Source organism: Podarcis bocagei, assembly GCF_964188305.1.
Source record: "Podarcis bocagei genome assembly, chromosome: 3".
NCBI classification, from domain to species: domain Eukaryota; kingdom Metazoa; phylum Chordata; class Lepidosauria; order Squamata; family Lacertidae; genus Podarcis; species Podarcis bocagei.
In genome coordinates, this window is record NC_138127.1 from 2,562,311 (window position 1) to 2,577,746 (window position 15,436).

Consider the following 15,436-nt stretch of genomic DNA (forward strand, 5'->3'; position numbering starts at 1 on the left):
AAAACTACTCCTGAACATCAAGCAGTTTAGAAATCAAGCAACACCAGCAGCGAATGCTGGAAATTCTCTGTAAAAGAAAGGGAGCTTTTTCTACAGCATATTCCACGAGGTACCCTGCAGCTCAAGAACAAAGGCAACAAGGAAGCAAGGCAGGAAGGCTCCAGGCAACGCAGATAAGATCTCCGACAAACAGGAACAGCTGATATGCGGGAAACAAACGTGGGGGCTAGCCAGTGAAAATATTTAGAGCCCTCTAAATAGGGCAGATACGCCGGGATTCCCCTGCTCTCGCAGGGGCTGAAACCAGCCCCCGCTCACGTGGGGGTGGGCGTGAAGCCCGCAACCCCACCTCCTGGGCAGGCCAGAAGTGGCTTTGCCGGCGAGCGCCTGCGCACGGCGGCTCCCTCCAGCCAAGGGAACCTTGAATTTCTCCGGGATTTGCTGATCTGCAGTGCAGAGCAAAAAGCGCAGGAACGTGTTGCAGCTGCTAACCTACCGGCTTCGCGGAAGCGATCCGAAACGGGATTTTAAACCGGAGAGGCAAAAGCACGGATCGGTTCCTTCCTTGAGACCCTCAAGCAGACTTTAATTATTAGCATTTTTAAATTATTTTTAAAGAACCCTGCACCGTTCCGTCTCGATCTTCAGAGGACATCGCAAACTGTAAGTGGTCCAGGTACTCAAATATTTAGGCTTTTCCTTTGCGCATCACATTGTTGGCTTGGGCGGCAGGCAGCTTGGAAACGGTGACCCAAAAGGGAGTTTTGAGGTTTGCTTTTTTGTGTTTGGTTTTGTTCTTGCGAAGAGTGCGCGGGAGGGAGAGAGGAAGAAATAGAAAACAGGCGGGAGGTAATTGCCAGTGGCTTGTAAATCCATATAAATAGGAGCTTAGACCCCCACGTAGACACCGATCTCTAGGAAGAAGATGCAGATCTGGCAAAGTTGTTTAGACTCGCATCGATGCAACCCCGGGGTGTGAAAGGAGACTGTCGAATGGATGTCAAAGCTGTCGGTCCCTTCCTCGTCTTCTTTATTTCTGGCTTCCGCCGCCCCCCAATGGTCAGAGGCATTTGGATGAGAAGGGAGAGATTGAGACACGTATCTAGATACTGGGCTTGTGTGCCATATGTTGGTACTTAGAAGCTTAAAGCAGCGTGTTTCGGTTACCTCTCCGCCGCCCCCACTCCTTTTTCGTGGAGTGCTTAGAAATAATCTTTGTAAAGTCCCCCCCTTTTGTGTGCTGTGTTTTTGGGTGGTTTGGAGTTTTCTTGTGTGTGTGTGTGTCAAATTGAGAGGTGGGGGGGGGGGGCAGGTACCCATAACAAATCGCCCTGAGCTTGTTTTAAGATGTACCACCCAAATGATCTGGCATTTCGAAACACCAACCAAAAAAACCCACACACACCCCACACCCCTGAAGAAAGACATCAAAATAGTGCAGGTTAATAATTTGCATATATATATATTTTTTAAAAAAAGGAACTGATGTCAGATGAAAGCCTCTGACATTTCCAGGCACTTTTCCCCCTGAGAAGCATCCAAAGAAAATGCCAATGCTGTGTTGTTTTCCAGTAGAAAGAGTTTGCATGAAAAGATCATTCTCCGCAAGGTCATCCAACTCGTTGTGATTATTTGTTTAAACACACACACACACACACACTGTTTAGTGAGGTTGCTTCCTTGGCGTTCTTGCTTTGAAGTGATCGATCGCCTCTTCCTAGCGGCACGCGACTGCTGCACGTGCAGCATATTTTAAGGAACCGAGGCTGGCATTGTAGATCTATATATTCAATGTGTGCGAGAGACCGTGCGCTTGTTTGTGCGTGAACAGAGGTGTGAGAGACGGGAAGCCCTTCACCAGTGCTGCAACTGCTTGGTGGGTGTTGGAGACAGAGGGGGTGGGGGTGGGAAGGGAGATCTTCATGAAGCGCCATATGGGAGACAGGAGAGGGAAGGGGCTTTGGGAGGGGAAGTGAGGCTGGTTTTGAGAGAGGAGGGAATCAAAACAACAGGGAGAAGCAGGTTGAGGCAGATCTGAAGCACACACACACACACAGCCCAGCTCACTGCAGTGTTACACCTGATGGAGACTGCGGGTGTTCTCTCCTTGGAATCTTGTGGCTTCCCTTGGAATTTCCTTCAAGGGATCTGTTTTCTGGCTTGCTTGACTCCAGTGCCTAGCTCCTTGAGGCAGTGCTGTTAACATGGGAGTGCTTGTTGAGGAAAGAAGCAGTAAAGAGTCTTTAAAAAATAAAAATACATGGATATATATAGTGCAGTGTGGCTGCACCCCTGCTAAGATGCACGTTTTCCTTAGGGATTGTCTCCACTGCAAGGCATTTCTTTTTAGCGAGTTTGGCTCGAGCAAGAACAATCTGAGGCAGCGCTGAGGTCGCCGCATGTGATGTTTGGCCCGGAACATCCGAAACCAAAGGCTGCGTCTAGGAATCTATTTGACCCATATCTGTAGGGTTAAAGATAGGTGGGGCGGGGAGAAGGTGTCGCTTCGGGAAAGCCCACACACTTCCTGACAGTAGGATATGGTGTGATGTTTGTGGGAAGACCCATTGGCAGAGGGATTCGAATTCAGTCAGTGGATTGAGTAAAAGCAAGCCCTTAGCTGTCGCTCCCAAATGAGGCTAGTTCTCCCTATCCAAAAACAAAACAAACAAAAATGTATACACACTCTTCCATGCTTCCTTTGTATCCCTTTCTGAAGTATACATTTTGGCTTTGGCTGTTTACACTGGCCAGATTCTATAGCCTATATTTCTCCTTGCATAGTGTTTCTTTTTAACCCTGCGTCAACCTTGAGCACCATCTGCATGCGCATACCTAGCTGTTCTTAAAGTTTGCTCTTTGCTCATACTACTGTATTAAAACAAAAAAACCTACAATCCCCCCTTTTTTTCCTTGATGAATGCTAGGTCCCTTTGCAGTTTTCTTGTATGGACAGAAAAAATATCCTGCTTTTTCACTTTTTTACTACGTCAAGACTTTCTTTGTGCAAGCTGACCTGAAACACCTTGGCTGTGAGGTCCCCTGCTCCCACCAACTTCCTCAATTCCTTTTTTCTTTTGCTAGCAAACATGAATCAGCTAACAGAACTCAGTCCTATCCTATTCCCCCCCCCTCCACAATCTTATACCCATTGTGTTTCTCCCTCCATGTTTGTTTGTGACGTGGTGCACATTCTCATTCTACAAAAGCATGCTGCTAAATCTCTTTATAGCCTGTGAACTCCTTTTAATTAATGGTCTTTTAATCCCAGGACATCCCACCCTAAGGAGCAGGTCTGAGGAACAGAAACTGGCAGGGAATGCACAATGCTAACCTTACATAACTGCAATAAGGGAGCTGTAGGAAGGACTCCTCCTGGAGATAAAGTGATGGGAACAAGAAGATGGGCAGGCAGGTTGTGGGGCTGGTGAGCACAACAATTTTTGGTGGCTGCAAAGAATTTGGATATGAAACTACCAAAGCAGCAATAATTGCTATTAAATGTGCCTTTTAAAATTAGATCACATCAAGCTTCTGCGCACCCAGTCAACTAGAATACTTTCTTCCCAGTCGACCTCATTGACCTTGCTTTTATCTGCTGCTTTGCCTTCTCTTAAGAGCATCGCTATCAAGTCGTCAATCCCTCTGTTGGAGTTGTTCCCATCAGATAACAGATTTGGGGGAAAGGGAGAGAGCAGCATTTACATGGCATGCAGTTCATCCCACAGAGACACAGCCCACCCCTCACCGTGAAGCAATGGGAGGCTGGTGCTTTGAATAGGGTTGCTTGCAGTCCGTCCCTTTCATATAGTCAAAGCAAACCAAAAACGAGTTCCAGGCTAGAATGTCGAGGGCGTGGCTAGGAAGTGTCTTTTTTTTTTACTTTTTCAGGTGTGGAAATGTCTGCAGCTTGCGTCGCTTTGAGATGAAACCAATACAGGGCTTGCATAGGCATGGCACAGAGTGATTTTTTTGCAGCATCCGCAAGGAGTTGTGACAGCCCTTTTTAGTTTGGAAGTACCAAAGTCGTCTCCTGCAGCCACCGCAGCAGCAGCAGTACGGGCAGCAGCAGGGACTGCTCTGTTCTTTTGGCAGCCACTGCAGAGCAATGGTGTGTGAACACACCAGGCTGCCTTTCAGTGGTGTTTCTGCTGCTGCTGCTGCTGTTGCTGCACCAGGGATTGACTCACTCTGCAGCATTCCCTCCCTCCCACCCGACAAAGTAATTTCCCTTTTGTGATGCTCCAGTATGTTGGGCATACGCTGTTATCTGAATTAACCCGTCTTCACACAGCAAACTTGCCAAGCGTTGCTTTGCATGAGGATGCAATGAAAGAGTTGCAATATTTAACCCCTCTCTCCTATCCATTTTTAGTAGTATTCTCTGATAGTCGTCCCCCCCTCATTTCCAGTTCAGAGGGAGAAACATTTAGGGAAGCTTTCAGATAAGGTGTTTGGATGATGAGGCACTTTTCTAGAGGATATATTGAGCCAAAGCAGCATGCAATTTTCAGATGGGGTAGCATCAAATTCTTCACTATAGTCTTTTGAGATTTAAGAGACCCCAAACGCCTGTCCTTTATACAAAGGAACTATAAGTGAAAACAGCCCCGGCGTCTTAAAGCAGCACTATTATGAAGCCTTAACGACAGAAGGCAATCTAAAAGACAAGAAGCTGGACTGCGTCGGTATAAAATGAATCGTGACCAAAATTGCTGTGGTTTGTAGCACAGTCGTTTTTCATCTGTAGCTAACTTTAGAGTTACATAACCGTCTTTACGGTCTTAATATGGGCACGGCTCCTTTGCGCTTGCAAAGATGAAGTGAACTCCGCAGTGTCTGTTCAACTGAGGAAGAAAAGGCATTAACCAAGAAATCATTTATTAGTTACCCTAATGGGATAAGATTTCACTGGATACCCTCAGATCTAGGAAGCGATCCTGAAATATTGCAAGTCACTAGTGAGAGAAAAAGAGGGAGAGCAAAACATCACTTTAATAAATTCAACCATTTTCAGAATAAGGCCTCCCTGGCTGGTTTGAGTAAATGTGGCAATAGTTTGTGAAAATGACTTTTTTTTTGGGGGGGGGGAGGGCTTCCTGAGGGATATATGTAGACTGCAGGGTCTTTTACTGTTCGATTTACAAAATATGCCATTCTAGAGATGGATTGTACACATTGACCTCTTAAGAATATGTGATTATGAATTACATTGTGTGTGTGTTTTTAAGCTCTATTCATTGAAACCACTGGCAACTATTTGACAGGGCTGTGTGCAGCAGTGATACGTCTGTGGGGGCTGCGTTGGGGACCTTTACGAGACATCAAATGGCTGAGGAAACTTCAAAACATTTGGACAGCTCAGTGCCACGTTGCTTTTGGCTTTTTTTAAAAAAAAGGAGTTAGGAAGTTTTCTAATACACAAGACATAAACTCCGCCACAAATTTTTCAGGGCGCTCGGCTTTTCCTCTGCTCTGAAGTGTTGTGTAATCTCATTGCTGCTGAGGTAAATGTCAGAGATGTCCGTTAATATAAACCTACAGAAATCATGCTGCATTGTCTCACGGAAGCTTATTTGGCCCACGGTTACTTGTGCCACCTCTTGTACATAAATGACATGTGGGTTTAGACACATGAAGCAGTGTTCGCAGTACCAGTCTTCGTTTTAGAATCATTTTATCCTTGTAGTTTGCCTTCCTGACCGGGCAACCTTATTATCCCCGTTTTCCAATTGTTTCTTGTAGGTTGGGCAGTTTGGGACCGTTGCAATGAATTCTTTTTCTTATTATTGACACACACACACACCCTCCACATCACCTTGATGGTGATGGAAGCCTGAAATACAGAATTGTATCCCCTCCCCCAAACTCATTGCATCCTTGGCTTTCCGGATCATGGTGGCTAAAGCTGGCCAATGTCACACAACAGCCCCTCTTCACTTTATTAGCTGCTCCTTCCCCTCAGTCCCATGACGCTTATCACCCATCTTTTCCACAGGACCCTCTTTTTCAACCTACTTTGTTCCTTTTCCCAGTCTGTCCAGCACTCTTACCTTTTTTTGACAAGCGTTTGCAGTTTTTCTGGCAATGGGCCCCTGTGAAGCTTTGCCACAGTTGCTTTTCTCATCCCTAAACTCCCTCTCCCACACCACCCATTTATGTATGGAACTGCTCCTTCTCTTTCCCATTTTATTTTATTTTATTTTATTTTATTTGTGTGTGTCTAAATTTAAATTGTAGGTTCATTGCGGCAGAGACCTGTGGTTTATGCTTGTGTTATTCAGGAAAAGGCCATATACCTGGGTGGTACTATATAAATTAATTGAAATAACTGAAGCCCTCCATGTCAAGATAGCTATTTTACCATGACACGACTGATCAGCGGTCCTATCAAGAGTCCTGCAATTAAATGTCTTGTGATGGCAGAACATGAGCTTCTTCTTGGACTCCTAAGGGCATCACGGTGCCGGTCACTGTTATTGTTGCAGCTAATATAATAAAAAGCCTCAAGGAGTCGTAATAAACCAGGAATGCTTATGAATCATTCAGTGAGCTAAGGTGTGTTGTGCGCTCAATATGCAACTCCAGGCAGAAGACTCTCCAGTTCTGCTGCTTATTAGTACTCTCCTCCAAATACTAAACCAGACCTCACTGGACACATGAAGGGAGGGTTTTGGCTTAGCTTCAGAGGCTGCACTGTTGTGCAACAGAACCATTTGGTAAGACTTGTCCCGCTTAGCACCATTTGAGACTATGAGAACTGTAGCCCTGTGAGGGTCTTCAACAACTCTCAGCATCCTTAACAAACTACAGCTCCCAGAATTCTCTGAGGGAAGCCACAACTGCTTAAAGCGATAGGACAGTGTTTCCCAACCTTTTTTGGGCAAAGGCACACTTGTTTCATGAAAAAAATCTCGAGGCACACCACCATGCCAGAAGGGGAAAGGTCACTTTTTACTTATGTAAAAAAAATATAAAAAAATAGTAACAGCATAGAAGGTAATGGTTAGGCTAGCATCCCTCTTCCAAATATGCTAGGTTTTTATTTGCAGGGACTGTTCTACATGGGAAAGCATTCAGCACTGTCATTCTCCCATCTGCCATCTGAATTGGTACTATTCTGGGTCAACTTACTCTGCTGCATGTGTAGATGAAAATGGCACCAAGTGTGGGGGAGGGGGCAGAACAGGTTTCAGATACAGGATATTAAGCATACACGTACTTCAGATTGAACTGGTTGCTTGCTTTGCAAGTTTTCATTTCCCAAATGACTGCCTTGGCAAGCGCAATACCTACCAGGCTCAACGCCGGTCTCGCGCTGCCGCTTCCCGCGCTCTCAAGGACCCGGGAGGAGGAAGGCGTGAAGGGAATCCCGAAGGCGCGAAAACCTCGCGCATGCGCAGGCCTTCCGCCTGCGACAGCCCAGTAGGCCGGCCGAAGCGAGCGGCGATGGGATGTGGGAGGGAGCTCGCTCGCCGCCCCGCGTGTGCCTATGTGGGGCACGTTACAGCCCCGTGACGTCAGCGCCACGCAGGCAGCCAGGCAGGCAGACGGCGAGAGCCCCGCACTGGGCGGCCTCTCCTCGCCGCCGCCGCCCCGCCTCTCGCCGCCCGACTCGCCCGCCTCCCTCCCACGGCACACCAGGCAACATCTCGCGGCACACTAGTGTGCCGCGGAACACCGGTTGGGAAACACTGCGATAGGATACTGCTTTAAATGTATGCTGCAAATGTAGCCAAGCTTTCTGGTGCCTGCAGCATAAAGTAATGCAGCACAGGAAAAAAATGTACCATTGTTTTCTGCTTCTGAATGGCTCAGTTTGCCTGTAATATAACACTATTATTATTATTATTATTATTATTATTATTATTATTTATTTATTATTATTATTATTATTATTATTATTATTATTATTATTATTATTATTATTTATTGAATTTATATACTGCCCTATACCTGGAGGTCTCAGGTTGGTTCACAGAGATATGTCCCTTCAACAAATGTCCCTGGAACATTACAAACATGGCCCGTTCATACCATAATTATAGACTGCAGACCTAGGCCTTTCCCCCACTAAATTCCACTATGATCAGAACTGAATCATAATCCCTTTAAACCAGGGGTAAGCAACCTTTTTCAGCAGGGGGCCGGTCCACCGTCCCTCAGACCATGTGGTGGGCTGGACTATATTTTTTTTTTGGGGGGGGGGAGAACGAATACCTATGCCCCACAAATAACCCGGAGATGCATTTTCAATAAAAGGACACATTCTACTCATGCAAAAACACGCAGATTCCCAGACCATCCGTGGGCCGGATTTAGAAGGCAACTGGGCTGCATGGACCTTAGGTTGCCTACCCCTGCTTTCAACAGTTATGGCTTCTCCCAAAGAATCCTGGGAGCAAACTGAGAGTCATTAGGAGACCCCTGTTCTAGGGTTGCAATACTTCCGGAATTTCCCAGGCATAGACCTGATCCCGGACATACCATATTTTTTGCTCTATAAAATGCACCAGACCACAAGACGCACCTAGTTTTTGGAGGAGGAAAACAAGAAAAAAAATATTCTGAATCTCAGAAGCCAGAACAACAAGAGGGATCGCTGCACAGTGAAAGCAGCAATCCCTCTTCCTGTTCTGGCTTCTGGGATAGCTGCGCAGCCGGCATTCGCTCCATAAGACGCACACACATTTCCCCTTACTTTTTAGGAGGGAAAAAGTGAGTCTTATCGAGCAAAAAATGCGGTAACTGGAATACCGCAGTCAGAAACAGTATCTGGGTGGAAGTAGCTGAAATGATTGGGAAAATCCAGTTGTATGGTAACCAACCCATGTCGGGAGTGTACGTTTCGGCGACTTTCACTCCCCACCCCCCAAAATAGCTCAGAAACACCCCCCAAAAAGCTCAACTCTTTGAAATATGGCAACCCTCCCTATTCCCTTGCAGAGCCTCAGCCCTCAGAGAGAATTGGGATCCTTGATGTGGGTTCTCTCCGCCCATCTCACCACTGTCAGGAAGTTAAAAAAACTTTTGGGGGATACTTCAGGGGAGGGACAACCCCCCTTGGCTCCATTTCCATTTCCTGTTTCGCCACCGGTAGGACGTTTCTTGCCTGCTCTAGGCATGGCAAAGGGAAAAGGTGGGAACATTATATTGGAAGCGATCCTCCCCTTTGTTTCTTCTTTCGTCTTTGTTTCTTGAAACCCCCTTTTATCCAGCTCTCCATAGCAGGTTTCCATTCCCTCCCTCCTCTTGGATCTATTTTTCTAGACCTCTTTCCGGGCCCACTGCCTTTCAGAGACTTCTGGACTTGGGAGGGAAGGGCTGGAAAACCGAAGAAGGGGTTTCCCTTCTCAGAAGGAGAGTTCGTTTACTGGGAGATGGAGCTTTCTCCAGACTCATCAGAGGAATCCATGGGAACCCCAGCTGCCTGGGAATCCCTTGTCCTGCGTCTGGATTTTTCTGGACATTACCAGATTTCAAAGCTGGTATTGAAGTCCCGGGGCTGGGGAAGATTTCTGAAAGGTGGTGCGTTGTCAATCAAATTCTTTTTGGCGTTTTCGTAAAAAACCCAAAAAAACTTAGGGGTCTTCCTAAAAAAGAAAAAAAAAAAACACTCAACAACTTTTGGGGTTTTAAAATACAGTGGTACCTCAGGTTACAGACGCTTCAGGTTACAGACTCCGCTAACCCAGAAATAGTACCTCGGGTTAAGAACTTTGCTTCAGGATGAGAACATGGCAGCATGGCAGCAGCGGGAGGCCCCTTTAGCTAAAGTGGTGCTTCAGGTTAAGAACAGTTTCAGGTTAAGAACGGACCTCCAGAACGAATTAAGTACTTAACCCGAGGTACCACTGTATAGCAACCCTATCTTTGAATTTAGCAGCAGCCCAGACACAGATCCAACATCTCCAGCACTTCTGGAGGTTCTGGTAAACTGGGAATGTGGGGGGAAACCATGCCTATGCGTCCCTCCAGGATGTATCCAGTTGCCCTGGGGTGGATTGCCTGGCTAAGACAGACTTTGGGCCTCCACCGCACCTCACCCTACTTGCCACAGACCCATGATGGCGGCAGCAGGGGTGTTGGTGTTGGGCTTCAGGAAAAGCATCCATGGTTCAAGCTGGGCTGGGAAGTGGTACAATGGCAGGATGCCAGGAAGGAGGAGGAGGAGGAGAGCTGATCCCCTTGAGCTCTCACCCCTCCTCCTTCAACAGGTCTTCATCTACCCATGGAGGGGAGAATAAATCATGAAAAATCAAAAGTAGGGTGGGGAAAGCAAAGGTGGCACTCCTGAAAGCATGGAGCACGTTGTCATGCTCGACTCAGGAGGGAAGATCAACGATAGAATCACAGTGCTGGGCTCAAACCCACAACCCTGAGGATGCTAAGCCCTGAGAAGAGATAGGAGAGAAAATCTGTATGTAATAGTCTTCCCAATTGCATTGGTGAGAAGCAAACCTATTCCAGGTTTCCAGAGGGTTGGCACTCAGGATAACAACAAACAAATGTTCACCCCCCCCCCCCCGCTTTTTAAGTTTTAAAAATTCTATTTAATTAAAATAATTATAATAAATTCATCTTCACCGTTCTGCATTTCTTTATGACACCCCAGCCTCCCTGCTGTAGTCTTTTAAGTGCAGTGTCACAACATTTTTGGCTGTGGTCCTCAATGGCTTGTTATAGCAGGTCATTTAAAAATATAATAGTAAACTTACCCTTAATATACACGATTTCCTCAGTGTCCTTTCTCCCGAGTGACGTTCCTCAGTAATTTGTTCCAGCGCTTGATTATCCTTTCTGATAAAAATGTACTTAACTTCTGTTTCATTAACGATCGTGGAGCTGCCCCCAAAGTGCTGTTTTAATTAAACTTAAGCAAATAGTTCTTAAGCAGAATTCCTGTTAAGGATCTATATCTCAGTTTCCAATATTTTGCAACATAATTTTTTCCACGGCAGCATGTCATTGGCAGCGAAGACGTCTTACAGCGATGCCGTAGCAAAACATTTCCTGGAAAAAGAAACAAAAAGCTCTATATTAAATGTTATACCTGAAAGGCTATTTCCTCTGAGTAATAGGACCGAGAGAATATCTTTTCATTTGAGGAACATTTTTATCCAGGCCAAATTAATTTAAAACAAGAACATCTCGTTCATAAAAGCTCATAATTAAGAATATGGGTTGCTTGCAATCTGTCGAGCTTTTCTTGAAAATAATGGCCTCTGCCTGACTCTTAAAAACTGTCTACACTCAAGTAGACTATATTGGCTAAATGTGAGGTAACTCTGTGTCTACTTGATCTCACCACACATAGTATTACAAGTTATATTTTGCAATTAAGAACAACAATAAGAATTACCTCTTACAATAAGGCAGTCATTTAATTGATACCGGAGGTAGGAGGCACAATTATATTTGTAATGAAATGTATTTTGTTGCCGATGTAACTGGGAAAACTGGCCCTATTAAGAAATGAATTTAGGCATCACGGATCAAATGAATCTCCTGTCAAGAGCACTTCTGTACACTTCAGATCTGTTGGTGGAAAATAACCTTAGGATCTGAATAGATAAGGACAAAGAACAGTATTACTCAAACTGCCTCCCATCAGATATATTGGTCTACAGCTTTCATCATCCTTGAGCATTGGCCATGCTGGCGAGGACTGATGGGCACTGTAGTCTGAAACCTAGGGAGGGTACCAGATTGGGGCAGGCTGATATAGAAGAACGAAAGCTCAAGGTAGAGCACTTGTTTGTACTCAGATGTCCAATGGCTGGGTTCCCATCATATCCAGATAGGTCTGGAAAGGCCGAAGCCCTAGTGTGGGGTTTGCCAACCTGGCAGGTGCACAAGCTCCAGACTGAGCTTTCATTTTTTTATTTTTGGAAGTAAGTGTCTTGCTCTCCTAGAAAGAAAAGTTATGCAACAAAATGTAAGGATGTTGCTTGCCCAGAGCTGGAAAGATGCCTACTAGGACGGACTGGCAGATGAAATTATTGGACTACAGTGGTACCTCTGATTGCGAACGGGATCTGTTCCGGAGGCCTGTTTGCAACATGAAAAGAATGCAACCTGCAGTGGTGCGTCTGCGCACATGTGGGTTGCAATTCGCCACTTCTGCACATGCGTGTGACGTCGTTTTGCACATCTGCGCATGCGCGAGTGGGGAAACCCGGAAGTAACCCTTTCCGGCACTTTTGGGTCGCTGCGGGATGTAACCTGAAAGAACGTAAGATGAAGGGGACGTAACATGAGGTATGACTGTGTGCAGAGATGGCAAGATTAACCGGGAAAATAAAAAAATCAGGAGGATCAAAACTTCAACAGAGAATGGGACAAATACAGTGGTACCTCCGGTTAAGAACTTAATTTGTTCTGGAGGTCCGTTCTTAACCTGAAACTGTTCTTAAACTGAGGTACCATTTTAGCTAATGGGGCCTCCCGCTGCCGCTGTGCCGCCACTGCACGATTTCTGTTCTCATCCTAAAGCAAAGTTCTTAACCTGAGGTAATATTTCTGGGTTAGTGGAGTCTGTAACCTGAAGCGTCTGTAACCTGAAGCTTCTGTAACCCAAGGTACCACTGTATAGATTGTATTTGAAAGACCACTGTAACCACTTGAATACTTTGGCATGCTTTAAATAACTCTTGCAATGGTACATATACTTTGGATATAATGGAGGACTGTAAACTAGATGGACTTATAATATGCAGTTGAAAAAGTTACTTAAAGAACCTACGGAGGGGAGGAGGGGAGTCCTAGGATTCGAAAGAATCTTGTGTAAAATTCTAATATTTGCAAGAATATTATTTCTGTGAATGAACTTGTAAAACCAAATAAGAAAACTTTTTTTTTTAAAGGAAAAGTTATGCAACAAAATGTGCCAGTGGTACATAGTGGTACCTTGGGTTACGAACTCAATTCGTTCCGGAAGTCCATTCTTAACCCAAAACTGTTCTTAACCTGAGACGTGCTTTTGCTAATGGGGTCTCCTGCTGCCGCTGCACGATTTCCGTTCTCATCCTGGGACAAAGTTCTCAGCCTGAGGTACTACTTCCAGGTTAGCGGAGTTTGTAACCCGAAGCGTTTGTAACCCGAGGTACCACTGTACATCAAATCTATTGGACATTTCTGCAGAAAGTTAAGAGCACAAAACTCAGAGGCAGCTGAGGGAGGCTGATCACTTCCATTTGGGAGGAGAGCTTTCCCATAGCAGCGGAAGAAGCTGGATGGAGGAGAAGGCTGGGGTATGTTTGATTGAGCACGTTATTTGTGCCCACATTATTTCATTCAATCCCTTTACAGAACAGCTTGCTTTGGTATGTTTTATTCCGAAGCAGCTTGCTTGAAATAAATGAGATTTCCTTCCTGCTGAGCAAAAAAAAAATTGTGACATTGCACAATTGCACTCCCTGCCCCACCTGTTTTCCCATGTTCCTCACTTACTGATCTGCTTGTCATCACTGGAATGCTCTTTTATTAATATACAGTAACCATAAAACAGAAATATAAAACGCAAATGAATCAGCAAATACAACCATAAAATACTTAGACACCCTGCAGCGGCAGCAAGTTAACATTCATTATACACTGTAACGTAAGGATATGTTTGTTATCAAGGTTGGCAAAAAGTTTTGTATGCATATATGTTTTGTTGAGAGTTGTGAATCTGCAGATAATTGTTGCATATCCTGGGTTCCTGAAGAGCTGTTGTTTCCCCTTCCCTTTCGTTTCATTTTTTAGTCCTTGGAATTACTGTAGTCTGCATTTCCTTTTTCGCTAGCAACTAGGATTCTATTTTTTCCTGTGGTGGATTCATCTGATGTCAAGTAGTCATTAGAAGTTATTTTCTGCAAAAATCCCTTCTCCAAATGGTTAGTGCAGAATGTGAAAACTTTGCAAAGATGCTTAAGTATGTCTCCTGCAGTACTGGAGCTAAAAACCAAGCGCTCGCTAATAATCCACTATATAGTTAATTTACAGTACAGTAGTATAAATGTCTATTCAGTAGTAAATCTATTTGTGTTTAATAGGCTTTACTGCCTGGTAAGTGGGCACAGAATGGCAGCATAGTCTTTGGTTTAGGGTTGGCATTGGGGGAGAACAGGGTTGTTGTCTCTTTGATAGCTGTGAGGCAGGCAGAAATTCAACAGTTTAATCCATTTCCTGTGTGGAAATACAATATTGGAAAGATCTGCAGGATCCACCTGCCTGTTTCTCTGGGTAATTGGTTTGCTGCCTGCCGGACACTTGGAGCAGGCAGCCACTTGAGAGGTTTTTAAAAATATGTGTGTCTTTGGGGTGGAGCAATGAGTTCAGGAATTGCATGCCTCTTATTTTGCTGCCTGCCGGCCATGTAGAGCTTTTGGGAAATGTGGGGACCTTACTATTGCTGCTGTGTTTGTTTTCCTTCCTGCGGGCATTGGAACAAACAACTGCTTGAGAGAGGGTGCAAGGGGCTGGGATATGGCAATCGTTTCCGCAGCATGCTCTATAACATGATTGTTCCAAAGTTGTTGGGGAGAAGCCCAGTGCTGAGGCGTCATCATTATTCTCACCATCATAATAATTGCAGTGGTACCTCGGGTTACATACGCTTCAGGTTACATACACTTCAGGTTACAGACTCCGCTAACCCAGAAATAGTGCTTCAGGTTAAGAACTTTTCTTCAGAATGAGAACAGAAATTGTGCTCCGGCGGCGCAGCAGCAGCAGGAGGCCCCATTAGCTAAAGTGGTGCTTCAGGTTAAGAACAGTTTCAGGTTAAGTACGGACCTCCGGAACGAATTAAGTACTTAACCCAAGGTACCACTGTATCACCTTTCCCCTGCTTGTTCCAAGATGTTTAGGAGAGGACACTGTGGAGATATCATCATCACTCTTTCTCTTATTGTTCCAGGTTATTGGGGGAGTGGCATTTCAGAGGCATCACTAATATCCAGTGCTTTTTTCTGGGGGGACGCAGGGGTACACATACCTCTAAACATTTTGTGAATCTAAGTTTGGCCTCATTGAGGGGCAGTATTTCAATATGAGTAGGAAAATGAGAGCACCCCTTAATATTTCTTTTAGCAAAAAAGCACTGCCAATATCACATTTTCTTCCTGCCTGGCCCACAGCAGCAATTGCTTGCCAAAGTACCTCACCAAAGACTCATGAGTAAGCTTAGCTGTCAAGGAATAAGTGGAGAAGGCCTCTTATGAGTCAGGAATTGCTTAAGGTAGCAGGACGCAGAGAGAAGGAATAAATGGGCATTTTTTTTTGAAGGGAGATAAATAGAAAGCAGGGTCTCCTAAGGATCAGTTCGGGGGGCTGTGTTTTTTAACTTGTTAACAAACTGAAATATACTCGGAGTCGAGTGTGGATTTCATGCTCTTTCTTCAGCTCATAGTAGTGAGGAATGGAAGTTCCCCCGAAATGTCTGCTTTAT

General features: G+C 45.1%; 1 protein-coding gene across 1 annotated transcript in view; it reads left to right on the plus strand.

The window, feature by feature from the left end:
• The first annotated feature begins 377 nt into the window (after positions 1–377).
• The window catches only part of VSNL1 (visinin like 1), a 110,577-nt gene continuing 95,518 nt past the window's right edge, over positions 378–15,436 (plus strand). Inside the window, exon 1 of the mRNA XM_081189263.1 lies at positions 378–663. The gene's annotated coding sequence lies outside the window, so the exon portion shown is untranslated. The remainder of the gene's footprint in view (positions 664–15,436) is intronic.